This window comes from Sus scrofa, chromosome 15, assembly GCF_000003025.6.
Source record: "Sus scrofa isolate TJ Tabasco breed Duroc chromosome 15, Sscrofa11.1, whole genome shotgun sequence".
In the NCBI taxonomy this organism is placed as follows: Eukaryota; Metazoa; Chordata; class Mammalia; order Artiodactyla; family Suidae; genus Sus; species Sus scrofa.
This window is the reverse complement of record NC_010457.5, coordinates 64,138,096-64,150,888: the sequence shown is the minus strand read 5'-3', so window position 1 is coordinate 64,150,888 and position 12,793 is coordinate 64,138,096. Positions and strand designations below refer to the sequence as shown.

The 12,793-nt window shown below is 37.0% G+C and overlaps 1 long non-coding RNA gene across 2 annotated transcripts in view; it reads right to left on the bottom strand.

Moving 5' to 3' along the window:
* LOC110257164 overlaps positions 1-12,793 on the bottom strand; it is a 36,354-nt gene that overhangs the window by 8,167 nt on the left and 15,394 nt on the right. Inside the window, exons 2-3 of one of the 2 annotated variants that reach the window (XR_002339411.1) lie at positions 11,356-11,472; positions 3,266-3,409 (exon numbers count right to left, since the gene is read on the bottom strand). This is a non-coding gene — a long non-coding RNA (uncharacterized LOC110257164). The remainder of the gene's footprint in view (positions 1-3,265; positions 3,410-11,355; positions 11,473-12,793) is intronic. The other variant, XR_002339412.1, reaches the window with a different exon arrangement.

Genomic DNA, 12,793 nt, shown 5'->3' with positions numbered 1-12,793 from the left:
TCTTCTGTTAGTAGCCCCCAATAGTATTACTACTATCATTTAGAATAGGGTTTTTTTTTTAGTACGCATAATATTTCACATGTGAGGCATAACTGCCACCATTCTCTAGAAAATAAAAATGATTATTGGAAGAAAAATTTTTGATAATATTGCAAAATGTAAATCTCTTTACTCCAATTCAAATATTACTTGAAAGGAAAGAGCTGTAGAAATAATGGTAGATCAGAATAAAGAAAGCATTCTTCTAATCTTATATTAGGCATATCTGGAGATTTTATGTTTAAAGATAAAATGGGGGGATCCTAATTAATCCTCCCTTTAAAAAATTTGTAGTTGAATTTCATAGACAGGAAAAATATTTATTCTGTAATTCTGAAGTTTTTTCTAATTTTTTAGCTTTTAAAATTCAATTAAAATCTTATTTTTTAAGGATTTGTAAATATTTGTGAATTCTTTATCATATCAACTTATAATACTAAAGATAGATGAGTAAATAAAAAGGATTAAGTGTAAGAAGTTATTTCTTTTTTTTTTGTCTTTTTGCCTTTTCTAGGGCCGCTCCTGTGGCATATGGAAGTTCCCAGGCTAGGGGTCCAATCAGAGCTCTAGCTGCTGGCCTACACCACAGCTCACGGCAACGCCGGATCCTTAACCCACTGAGCAAGGTCAGGGATCAAACTCGCAACCTCATGGTTCCTAGTCGGATTCGTTAACCACTGAGCCACGACGGGAACTCCAGATGTTATTTCATTTTTAATTTCTGTGAGGACCAGCAAAAAGCCATATAGGTTAAAATTACCTCTACTTTTTTAAGGTCCTCCAATTTTTTAAATGAGCAAAGCTATGGCTTTACAAATGGAAGGAAAAGTGAATTTACTAGCAAAGGTTCTGGCTATCTTTCAGTTGTGGCTATCTTTCAGTTGAATTCAGAAGGCTGTAATCTCAAGGAGTTTGGGTTGCAGCTAGAGGTTTAAGTGTTACTAGTGTTTAGAACACAGTCTCTAGACAGTGGTTGGAACCATGAATGTAGATGAGATTGTTTATAGAGTATTTGTAAGATGAGAAGAAAGTTAAAATGCAGAATTTCAGAAACAATAACATTTAAAACGATGTGGAAGGACAAAGAGGGTGGGGCCTAAGAGATGATGAAAGACATGGCTGGAGAGATGCATGAAGACTCAGGAAGGAATGGTTATGAGAACCAGAGATGAAGAGCATCAGATAACAGGAGTATCAGCAAACACTGCTATTGAATAGCAGCTAATTGCACGTGACAATGAGTAAATCATTGGTGACCTTTAGAGATGCCGACAGGTTTGGATGAGAGAGACTTTGCCCTTACTTTAACAACTAGTTTTTATTCACTGCCCTAGGGGTCTTTACAAGCATCAGGTTTTATAATAAATATTTAATGCTTGAGTGCAAAACAATTTCCTATTATACTGTAAATTAAAGACATCTCTCCAGTGATTGTAAATCAATCTACCATGCAGATTATCCAGTTAAATATTTTCATCTTTGGCTAATTTTCCTAATTATTTATCAGATGCTAATTCCATACCTCAAATAACTTTAATGTTTTTTAAATTATTGACTTCCAGAGTCACTAGCACTTAGTAACAAATGTCTAATTCATGCGAAAGGCCAGCCTCACATCTGTTCCTTTTTCGTCTCTTCTTCCATTCTATGGAGGCTCCCTACATCCTTGCCCAATGGCTTAGGGCAAGAACTGACCTGGGTGTAGGGCTGACCACTCAACTATATAATTTCCCCCTTAATCTTTAACCTAGTGAACACTTTCTTTCTCTCCAATTTTTTTTCTTCTTTTTCTTCTCAACTGAATTCACCACATTCAGCTTTGTCTTTCTTTGCCAAGATTTTTCTTGTTCACACTATATTTCTGGTTCTTTCTATATTTCTCTCCCTATCTCTCTTCCTTTTCTGTGCTTTTTTTTACTTTCCTTGGTTTCCTTTGACCCTGTCAATTACCTCAATAGTATTCGTTAAGCATAAAATTTCCACACACAAAAAAATGAAAGATACATGTTTTGAAATTTCTCAATTACAAAAGCAAGTCATATCAATTTCTAAAGCTTGTGGAGCTCAAGAAATTCTCTTTAGAATTTCCACTAGCACCATTATCAAAGTAGTTGCCAGCATTAAATATAAATTAAACTCAAATATTTTTATGATTCTACCATTGTAATTACTTATAATTATATTTCCAACTGGTTTTATAGCACATGTATAATAACTGAGTAACATTTTGGGCTAAAAGAGTTGGGCTAAGATTGCTTCAGAGATGAACTATTCCATTTATAACATCATTTCTGAGGGAAAATGTGTGCTGAGTTCCTAACAACTGATTAGCAAATTAAATTTTGGAATACACCTGCTTGTTAGCAAGGAACTGCCTGTAATTAGGGAGGTAAATCTGTTGGGAAAAAAATCAAATAGGTGAGCCAAAATGCAGAAGCTTGTGTTGAGATAAGAGAATTAGTGTATATTTGTGTATCGCATGACAGTTTCAAAGTGCGTTTATACACATGCGCTGCTCTGAGTGTCACAACAACCTTGAACGCTAAGCAGCGCAGTGTTTTCTGATATATAAAATGTGCAGATGAGAAAAGTGACACAAAAGGGTCAAGTAACTTTCCTAAGTCCAGGCAATACCTGGCTAGATGGAACCAGGTCTTCTCATTCACAAAGTCTTCCCCCGCATGGCTGCCTTTTGAATTGAGGTCTGTTTAAGATTTTAATTGAAAGCCAGAAGGTTTTGCTGCTGCTGTTGCTGCTGCTGCTAAAGAAAATGTCTGAAAGCTAGCCACTGCACTGAGTGAAAATAGCCAGCATGATCTTCCAGAATGGGGGTTAGAAGTCAGGTGGAGGAATTACTCTCTAGTATTCATTAGAACCTTCTTTCCCTAATGCAATCATAATTCTGAAATGGAACAAGTAAATGCTGAACTCCTACTATGAGCTGAACACTTTGCTGGACTTCATTTCATTTAATCCTTCTGAAAAATCTCGTGAAGTACTGTTATTATTCCCATTTTACTGTGAGGAAACAAAGGTTCAGAAATGTTTTGTAACCTGCCCATGGCTCCCTTTCTTGTGAAGAGCAATGCAATAATTTGGCTAACTTCATAGCTTGTGTTCTTATTTACAACTCACACTGGCTAAACTGCTTTCCTTTTCTTTGGGGATGCATTATTACACTCTAAAAGAATGAAAAAATATATACACAGGTTACTTTCCAACCCACCTGAGTAGACAGAGGTTGCTGTGCTGTACAGACTTCAAGGTGGCAGGATGAAGGATCATGCACATGAAGTCTATGTGAATTGTGTCCCCTGGAGTTGGGCAGTGTGAAGTCTTCAATAGTTGGTCACAGAGCCCTTAGGAAGATCTGCCAAACCAAGAAACTCTTACATATATTGAATGATTTTGAATTGAATTCTGCAAAAAACTTTGATATTTTTAATGTTTTTATTTTTTTATTTTCATTTTTTCTTTTTTTAAGGGCCACACCCACAGCATATGGAGGTTCCCAGGCTAGGGGTCGAATCAGAGCTGTAGCTGCAGCCACATCAATGAGGGATCCAAGCCGTTTCTGCAAACTACACCACAGCTCATGGCAATGCCAGATCCTTAACCCACTTAGTGAGGCCAGGCATCGAACCTGCGTCCTCAAGGATGCTAGTTGGATTTGTTTCTGCTGAGCCAAGACAGTAACTCCAACTTTGACATTTTTAGTTGACTAGATTAGTGTGTCTCAATTTTGATTTGATGCACAGACATGAGAAGCATCTCTAGTTACGAAATGCAAAAAAATAGCCAACTCCTAGAAGAAGATATTAATTTTAGAATATTTAGCCTTTTCCCTGTATTATCATTTGGAGATACGGTAATCATAGCAATATTTCTTTCTAGATGCTATCCCCCCGTCATGCAATTCCAGGGAGAATTCCACCAGGGCTCCTCATTCTTTCCTCTTTCCCCTTTCTAAGTCTAAGCTTTATGTGAACAGCTATTATGAACTGTCCATCCCAAAACAGTTATGGCTCAGCTCACTTTGTGCTTTGGGCAATATACTGGGTAAACTGTGTCAGGGTGGGGATGAACACATCTTCTTTTCCAGATCTAGATTCCCATTATTTCATACTCCATATTACACAATAGTCTCCAAATGAATATCATTATATCTGTTCAGAGTGGGGAGGATCTACCGCAAGCAACAGAAAGAGAAGATAGTGAGGATAAGATGCAAATTGGTTCACGAGGAATGAATAGGATTCAAACAAATGGAAGGCAAGAGATGTTTGGGGCAGAGCATGATCAAATTACAAGTTCAAAGGAAGGGGATCTGCAAAATGTATTCTTACAATTGTGAGAAGACTGCTCTTTGTTGTGAACCAGTGTTTCATGTGAGACAAAAGGAGAAAGTTAAATTTGGGTCGTATTTCAGAGTGCCTTATATATTGAATTACTGTTAAATAATAGCAACATCTCAAAGCTGCTGAATGCTCACTACGATCAGAAATCTTTTCTAAATACCTGTTTCAAAGATTTGAATTTAACGATAAATGTATGAGTGAAATATATCCCTATTTCACAGATTGGGCAATCAAATCTCAACTAGATTCATAAACTGGTGAGTAAGCAACAAAGCCAGGACTTAAGTAGTATGGGCCCATGGAAAGGTTTGAAAGGAGAGTGTGACATAAATAAAATAGGCCTATTGGAATACTCATCTGTCAAAGATTATCAGAATGAATCAGATGAAGGAAAGACAGAGAGACTAAGAGGCAGGCAACCTCGGGAACCTAGGCCTGAAGTGTAAAGAGCTTGAACGAGAGACAAAGCTATATTTGCAAATGGGAGTGATGAAGAAAAAGGAGCCAGCATGAATCCTAGGTTTTAACTGAGAGAACTGTGTGAGAATTAATTAAAAAAAAAAAAAAAAAAAAAAAGCATTGGGTAGGGAGAAGCTTTGAAGGCAAGAGAAGTAGTACTAGTGGCAATCAAGTTGGTATTAAATCTGAAAATAATAATCAATGGCAGAAATCATAAAGGGTTTCCAAATAACGGTAAATGCTCTAGTAACTGGACACAGCCTTTGATGCATTGTTTTAAGGTGGCTGGAGCATATTAGTGACAGATTGGACCACTACTATGGTGAATAATTGTAAATAATTGGCAGAAGAGGTCACTAGCATTTTCTTTCAGATAATGTGTGTGTGTGTATTTTTCACACTTCTGATTCAAAATCTTTTTTGCCTACAGACTGCTCCTTGCAGAATTATGACTCTGACATCAATTCTTATATCACATTCTCCACATGCTGCTATGACAGCGTTCATTAGATTTTGTTGTAATAATTTTTAACATACTTATGTGTTTACTAGACTCTGTGCTCCTCCAGAACAGAAACTTTGTCTCAATCATTCTTGTATTTCTAGAAGAGATAAGCAACAGTGACTGTTTAATGGTGATTCTACAGTATATAAGGACACACTTTTTATCACATAAATAAAATGGAATCCAAAGAAGTCTATTGTGTAACCTACTAGTTAAATTGGACTCAAGTTGCTGTCAAAACAGTGCTCCCAGGAGTTCCCATTGTGGCTCAGAGGCTTAAGAACCTGATGTAGCCTCCGAGAGGATGCAGGTTTTTTCCCTGCCCTTGCTCAGTGGGTTAAGGATCCAGTGTTGCCACAAGCTATGGTGTAGGCTGGCAGCTGCAGCTCTGATTTGACCTCTAGCCTGGGAACTTCCATATGCCACAGATGTAGCCTTAAAAAACAAACAAACAACAACAACAACAACAACAACAAAGTGTTCCCAAATGAAACAACCAATAAAGAGATGAATAAGGTAATGTTATGATAGAGCTGTCAGTGGGGTACTCTTCAAGCAGATCTTACAGGGGTAACTGGTCCTCTAATGATCCGTCTGCATTTTGTATAGTTAAACTGACTTATTTTACTAACTTCTAGATAATGGATTAGTTTTTGTGTCTCCTAAGATACAATTAAGTACTAAATTCTGAGGTACAGCCTATATTTGATATAGGACTTAACAGACTATATGAGTGTATGTGGGTAATATATGATAATACATGTAAAATGCTTTATAAATACTTAGAACAGAGCCTAGCACAGACTAAGCACTATATAAAGTTCAAATTGGTATAGGTCAAATTAGAATCCTAAAGGCTTTGTGCATTATATTGTTGAAGATAACATTTTCTGCTGTAACAAATTCAAAACAGTATCAGTGACTTAATGAAAATTTCTTTCTTGCACACAAACTGTCTCATGTGAATATTCCTAGTTGGTAGCTGGCCTTCCACATGATCTTTCTGAAACAGATGACTTTGTCATCTTGCAACTGTACCTTTCTCCGGGGCCTCTTGCTCATTTGCACTTAGCTTATTGATGGGAAAAACAGCATGAAGAAGACACACTCACTTCTCTTCCCCTTATCCCCAAAGTGACAAATGTTATTCTACTCAAATTCCCATGGTGGGAACTAGCCACATGGCCATGTCAATATAAAGGGAAAAGGTGGATTCTAGACTAGCTGTGTGCATAGGAGGAAGAATAAATGCATTTGGTGAAGAGCAGACCAGTCCCTGCCAATTTTGATCCCACTCTTAGAATACACTTATCTCTTCCCCAAAGACACAACCCAAATTCTATCCAGTCAGCAAACCCTGTTTGAAATCTAGAACCTCTAGGTGAGATGGAGTGTTCTCCCTCTTTCTCTCCCTCTCAGGTCCAAATACAGCTCTTGCTGTTCTGCTGGCTTATGATGAAGACAAGTTATCTCTGCTGCCTCCCAGAACCACCTCTGCCATCCAGCACACAGCAGTGGGGCAGAGAGAGGGTAACTGCAGTGACAGCTCCCATTTGGAAAGGCAACAATGAGAAATATAGAATGTGGGGTCTCATTATTTCAATGATAAAGTCCAAATGAGCTGGTAAGTACCTTTGCCCCATCAACAGGGAAATTCCTTTATAGTCTCTGATTATACCTTCTGGAAGATTCTGTCCTCTTGTTCATTGTTCCCTTGGTCTCTCAAAACTAATGCCCTCAGTTTTGGGGAGCTTCTTCCATATTCTCTTTGGCCACATGTCAAGAGTGTGTTAGACAATATATTCTCACTTGGGTGTTAGATAGTTTTTCCACTTCATAATTCTTCAAGTTTGGGCTTCTTTAAAGTTCAAACATTTGATTTGTTGCTGATGGTGTCTTTTGGGGGGGATGGGGGCGGGGAGCAATGCCAGTCCCACATGCATTCACTCACTTTTTTATCTGTTCTGTTTCATTCAGGTCTACATGCCAGTTATTATAAACAAAGATTCTTTCTTTCTTTATTGCTTTATTTCTTTGCTTCATGATCGTCATTCCTCTCTACTTTAACTTAATGACTTGGGTGGGGAGATTGCATGGTTAATCTTTGCTATAAGAAACAATGAAATACTTTATTCAACTAAGAAATCTTCCCAGGCTTTTATGCTCAAAGCTTTGTTCAAGCTTATCTGTCTTACTATTTTGGTGTCCCAGAATAAACATCATTTTCAACTAAGTAAAGCTTTTGACTCTCTATTTTCCTTAATTTCTACCTCAAAATGAGCTGATTCTTGCCTGAAATCTCTCTTTCTTATAATACCTTGCTATCAGCAGCACAGAGTAGCCCATAATATTCTGACATTTTCCAACAACTTCCTTAAAAGCTAGAGTCTCAGGAGGCACATATTCTGCCTTTCAAATGGTCACAGTTTTATCCATAGTATAATGTGAGTTTCCAGCTGCTCAGCCTGCTATATCTCTTTTCTTCATTCCTGTCATCTGACTTCTAAGCCAGTGCTATACATTTTATATACATTGTTATAGCAGGGTCCTGTTCCTGGCAGGAATTTCTGTTTTGAGTGGGGCAAGTAATGTTAGTTGTTATAATAAAAAAACTCCAAGTAATAAAAAGTCTCCAAAATTTCAGTAACTCAAAGGTTTCTTGCTGAGCAGATGTTTTACTTTTTCCTCTCAAGAATGATCCACTCCAGCAGAAAGCATCTATTTCTTGTCCATGCATCTTTGGATTCTATAGACAACATTTCCCCAGCTTGAAATTACTTGCACCTTCCTTCTTATTAAATTATATTCTATATAATGAGAGTTCTTGTCACCCAGTAGTCCATGGAAGTCTTAGACATGTGGACTCAAATTTGACAAAGAATGGATGAAATGGCAACTGTCAATCTCTGGTATGTCTTAACATTTTGAAATCCAAGCTCTTTAAAGAGGAACATAAAAATTTTATACTCTTCCACCTCTTATCTCTATTAGTACCAACATTTTGAAGTAAGAGGTGGATCAGTAATTATGCATTCCATTATTTTTCTGTGCATAGAATGAAATTTTGACAGATGAAGGAAGGAGGGGGGAAGAAAGGGAAGCGATAGCATGCTTACTTGCCTGACTCCTTAACCAGACTCTAAGCTGCTTCCTGACAGGGCTTTATCTGTAAAACTCCTGTGTTAACACGGTGATTTGCCCAGAGTGTGTGTGCCTAATTCATTTTCCTTGATGTGCGGTGAGGAATATGGGATCTGGGGCTCTGAAGTCATATTGTCATTGTTTAAATCCCTCCTCTGTCAGTTGCTATGAATCTTGGGCAAGTTATTTAATCTTTCTGTGCCTCAGTCCCATCATCTGGAAAACTGGGAAAATAGAAATGCTTACATTATAGGCCTATTATGAGACTTAACTGAGATAATAAATGTAAAGGGCTGAGAATAATGCCTGGGTCCAGGGTAAGCTTTCAGTAAATATTAATCACTGTTTTGAGATATTTCATAGTGTGGTGATTGAAAGGAGGGTCCAAAGTCAAGCTGAAGTCTTTTTTGTTTGTCTGTTATTTTTGCTTTTTAGAGCCTCACTCACAGCACATGGAGATTCCCAGGCTAGGGGTCAAATCAGAGCAGTAGCTGCTGGCCTACACCACAGCCACAGCAACGCAGCATCTGAGCCATGTCTGCAACCTATACCACCGCTCACGGAAACACTGGATCCTTAACCCACTGAGCAAGGCCAGGGATTGAACCCGCCACCTCATGGTTACTAGTCGGATTCATTGCCACTGTGCCACATGGGAACTCTCAAGCTGCATTCTAATCTCTGTTTTACTCATTTCTTCTAATTTTTATGAAGTGCACTCAATTTCTTTATGCCAGTTTTTACATGACAAACATTCAATAAACACTAATATTATGTGACTAAATGAATGAGGATTTAAAAGGTAAAATTAGTCCAAGGTAAATAGTTAAAACAATGCTGATTCTTACATCTGATTTTGGTTTGGGACCTTGTTTTTCACATTGATACTGACATGAAATTCTCCCTTAGATGTGCCTAGTTTTGTAAATAAGAGAACAAGCCAAGTATTATCTTTCTTTTCCATTGCCCAGCCCTCATACTATGGAGTTCAAATGGTGAGAAGTCAAAAAGTCAGAATGAACCCATATCAATATACCTCATAGTGAAACCCAGCAAGCATTTTCCTAGTTATCCAACTCTTAAAAACAGAAGTATTTGGGAGAGGGATGGACTGATACCATTTTATAGAGAAGGAAGAATTAGATTTAAGAACTTTGCTGTTTCACCTATTACATTACCCAAGAGAGATAAAAAAGTAAAAAATATCCTAGGAAACTACATGGCAGTTCCTAATACGAAAGACTCCTAGTCACTTATCACTGTTTGCAGTAGTGTTTCATAGTTTCTGACAGTATAAAGCTTGTTTAAGGAAAAAAAAATAGATACCACCACCCACATTTTGTCTGGAGTTAATATGTATTTTTCCACTTGTCAGAGTGTGGGAGGCTCTCTGTTTATATAATTACAGCTTTCAAAAACCGCTTAAATAGACATGGGTAAAGACGTGAAATTGCATGTGGAATGTTCGGATGACTCTGAATCTGTTGGGTCTATGGGATTTTCTTAGAAAAACTGAGATGTTTTTTCAGCTCTCACTTGGATGGAACTATGCTTTGCTGGAGGTTCAGAAACAGCTTTTCCATGTTGCTGACAATCCTGACAATGGTCCTGATGAGTTATGTGTGTAAATGTGTTCCCCAAACCAAGTGGACCCACTTCTGTCAAGGAGATTTGGAGAAGAGCAATGAGCTCTGTCTTTCCCTGCAGCCTGGGGCATGGTACATCCAAGGAGATCAGAAGGAAGGAGGCAAACCCTGACCAAACTTGCTACTCTTTTTCTTCTTTCTCTAATGGGCTATCTTTGTATCATGTTAAGAAGTGAAGAATTTGACAAGAGTAGGAATGAGGAATGAATGGGAGTTCTGGATGAAATTGGGCTTGTGTTTGTGAGGAGTGATTGGTCGCTTCACTCACTTTTTTGAACAGGTAAAAATAATTTGGACATCTTTTTCAAAATTCCGTTTCTTTCTCATGCTTCATATTTTAAAATTTGTTTTTTGTTTCTAAGCAGATTTCCTCAGGTAAATCGAGATACAGTAAAATTCACATTTTAAAAGCATACAATTTAGACATTTGTATACATTCATGAAGGCATCACTAAAATCAAGAAGTCAATATATTCATCTTGTCTAAAATGTTTTTTTGTGCCCCATTTAAATCCTTCTCTCCTGCCCCTCCTTGTCTTTCTGCCTCACCCCTCCCCATCACAACCTCCCCATCCTCTAGCAACCCACAGCCCTGCTTTCTGTCTCAAAAGACTGGCTTGCATTTTCAAGAATTTTATAGAAGGAGAATCACACAGAATGTATTCTTTTTTTGTAACAATTCTTTCACTCAGCATAATTATTTTGAAATTCATCCACCAAATTGTGTGATTTAGTTCTTTCCTTTTGTTGAGCAGTATTCCATTGTAGAATATATCACAGTTTGTTTATTCACTCATCCCTTGATGGACATTTGGGTTGTTTCCAAATTTTGGCTGTTACAAATAAAGCTGCTATGACATTTGTGCACAAGTCTTTGTATGAATATGTGCTTTCAACTCCTTTGGGGTAAATAACTAAGAATGGAATGGCTGAAACACATGGTAAGTATATTGTTAAATGTTTTAACATTCTCCATCTCTATCTGATCCTCGGGAGTCAGGCTCCGAATATCCTTCCAGTGACTCCCCATGAGATGAGTTGGAGTTTGCCTCCCAGGAAGCATCCCACAGCATTAGCACTAACGTTGTCCACCTGGGGCTCCCTTCATTTCCTGGAGTTACCATAAGCCCAGGAGGACTCCCTCAGTGCAGTGCTCTTCAGGCCTGGGGGAAGGGTGATGCAGGCAAAGTTGAAGTGCTCCTCTTACCTTTATCATGTGGTCCTTCTCATTCCTTGTTGTCTAGAAGGCCATTTCAGCATCATCCCAGGTTCTGAGATTTTCATCTGCTTACTTTGGGTCCAGTGTGCTCTTCTTGTTCTTGGACTGTAAAGTTGATTCTGTGGTTACTGTTTGAGATTTCACTTTCTTCCTGATATATGGGGATTCATCCTATTAATTTTCCTCTACTCTAGGTTACTGCTAAGCAGCATCCTACAAATGCTGATATGTTTTATTTCAGTGTTCATTAGTTCACAATACTTTCTAATTTTTATTTTAATTTTTTTTCTGTAACCCATCCAGTATTTAAACATATATAATCTATTTTCCAAATACTTAGGGCTTTTCCCAAAATCTTTCTGTTGTTAATCTCTAACTTTGTCAGAAAACATAGTTGGTAGGACCTGAATATTTTGGAATTTATTGAGATTTGTGTTATGGTCTATAATATGGTCCATCTTGGTTAACATTTTATATGTACTGGAAAAGAACGGGAAATGTTGTAGTGTTAGTTGGAGTGTTCTACAAATATCAAGTAAGACAAATTGATTGGTTTTTTATGCCTTTTGATACATATAAAAAAGAAAGAAAAGCATTGCAATATCTGATTATAATTGCTGATATGTCTATTTCTTATAATGCTATTACATTTTCGCTTCATGTATTTTGAAGCTCTATTGCTATGTGCTAAAATATGTGTACTTTTGATAAAATCACCCATTTATCACTAGAAAATAACTTATAAAAGTTTACGGTAATATTTTTTCATATGAAACTTGCTCTGTCTGACATTAATACGGCAGTTCTAGTTTTATTGGACGAATGTTATCTTGGTATATATTTTCCTATACTTTGAATTTTAAGCTAATTTCATCTTTACATGTCAGTGTCTTTCTTGAAGGGGGCATAGAGTTGGATCTTATTTTGGGATACAATCATGTAAACATTATCTTTTAACTGGGTACTTAAACTCTCTGTGCAATGTGCTTATTTATATAGTTAGGTTTGAATCTACCATCATGGTACTTGTTTTCTATTCATCATACCTATTCTTTGTTCTCATTTTCCTCTTTTTTAAAAGCTTTTTTTGGGCTAATTAAGTACTTTTGTAATTTCATTTTATGTCCTTCTTTATCTCTTTATGAAAACCTTTGTTTCATTTTTTAGTGCTTGGTTTAGGGTTTATTGCATGCATTGTTAACTTAGCACCTGATTACCTTTGAGAGAGGATATACTTTATGTGTACAATAAGAAACTTAAAGCAGTAAACTTCCATTTCTTCAGTCTTAACATTTGTGGCTTTTTTGTCATAGCTTTACCTCTAAATATGTTATAAATTTCATATAAAATTATTTTGTACAAGTATTAGATTATCTTTTTAAAAGTTTTAAATCATAAGAAGTAGTTCACACTTATTTTTCCCTAC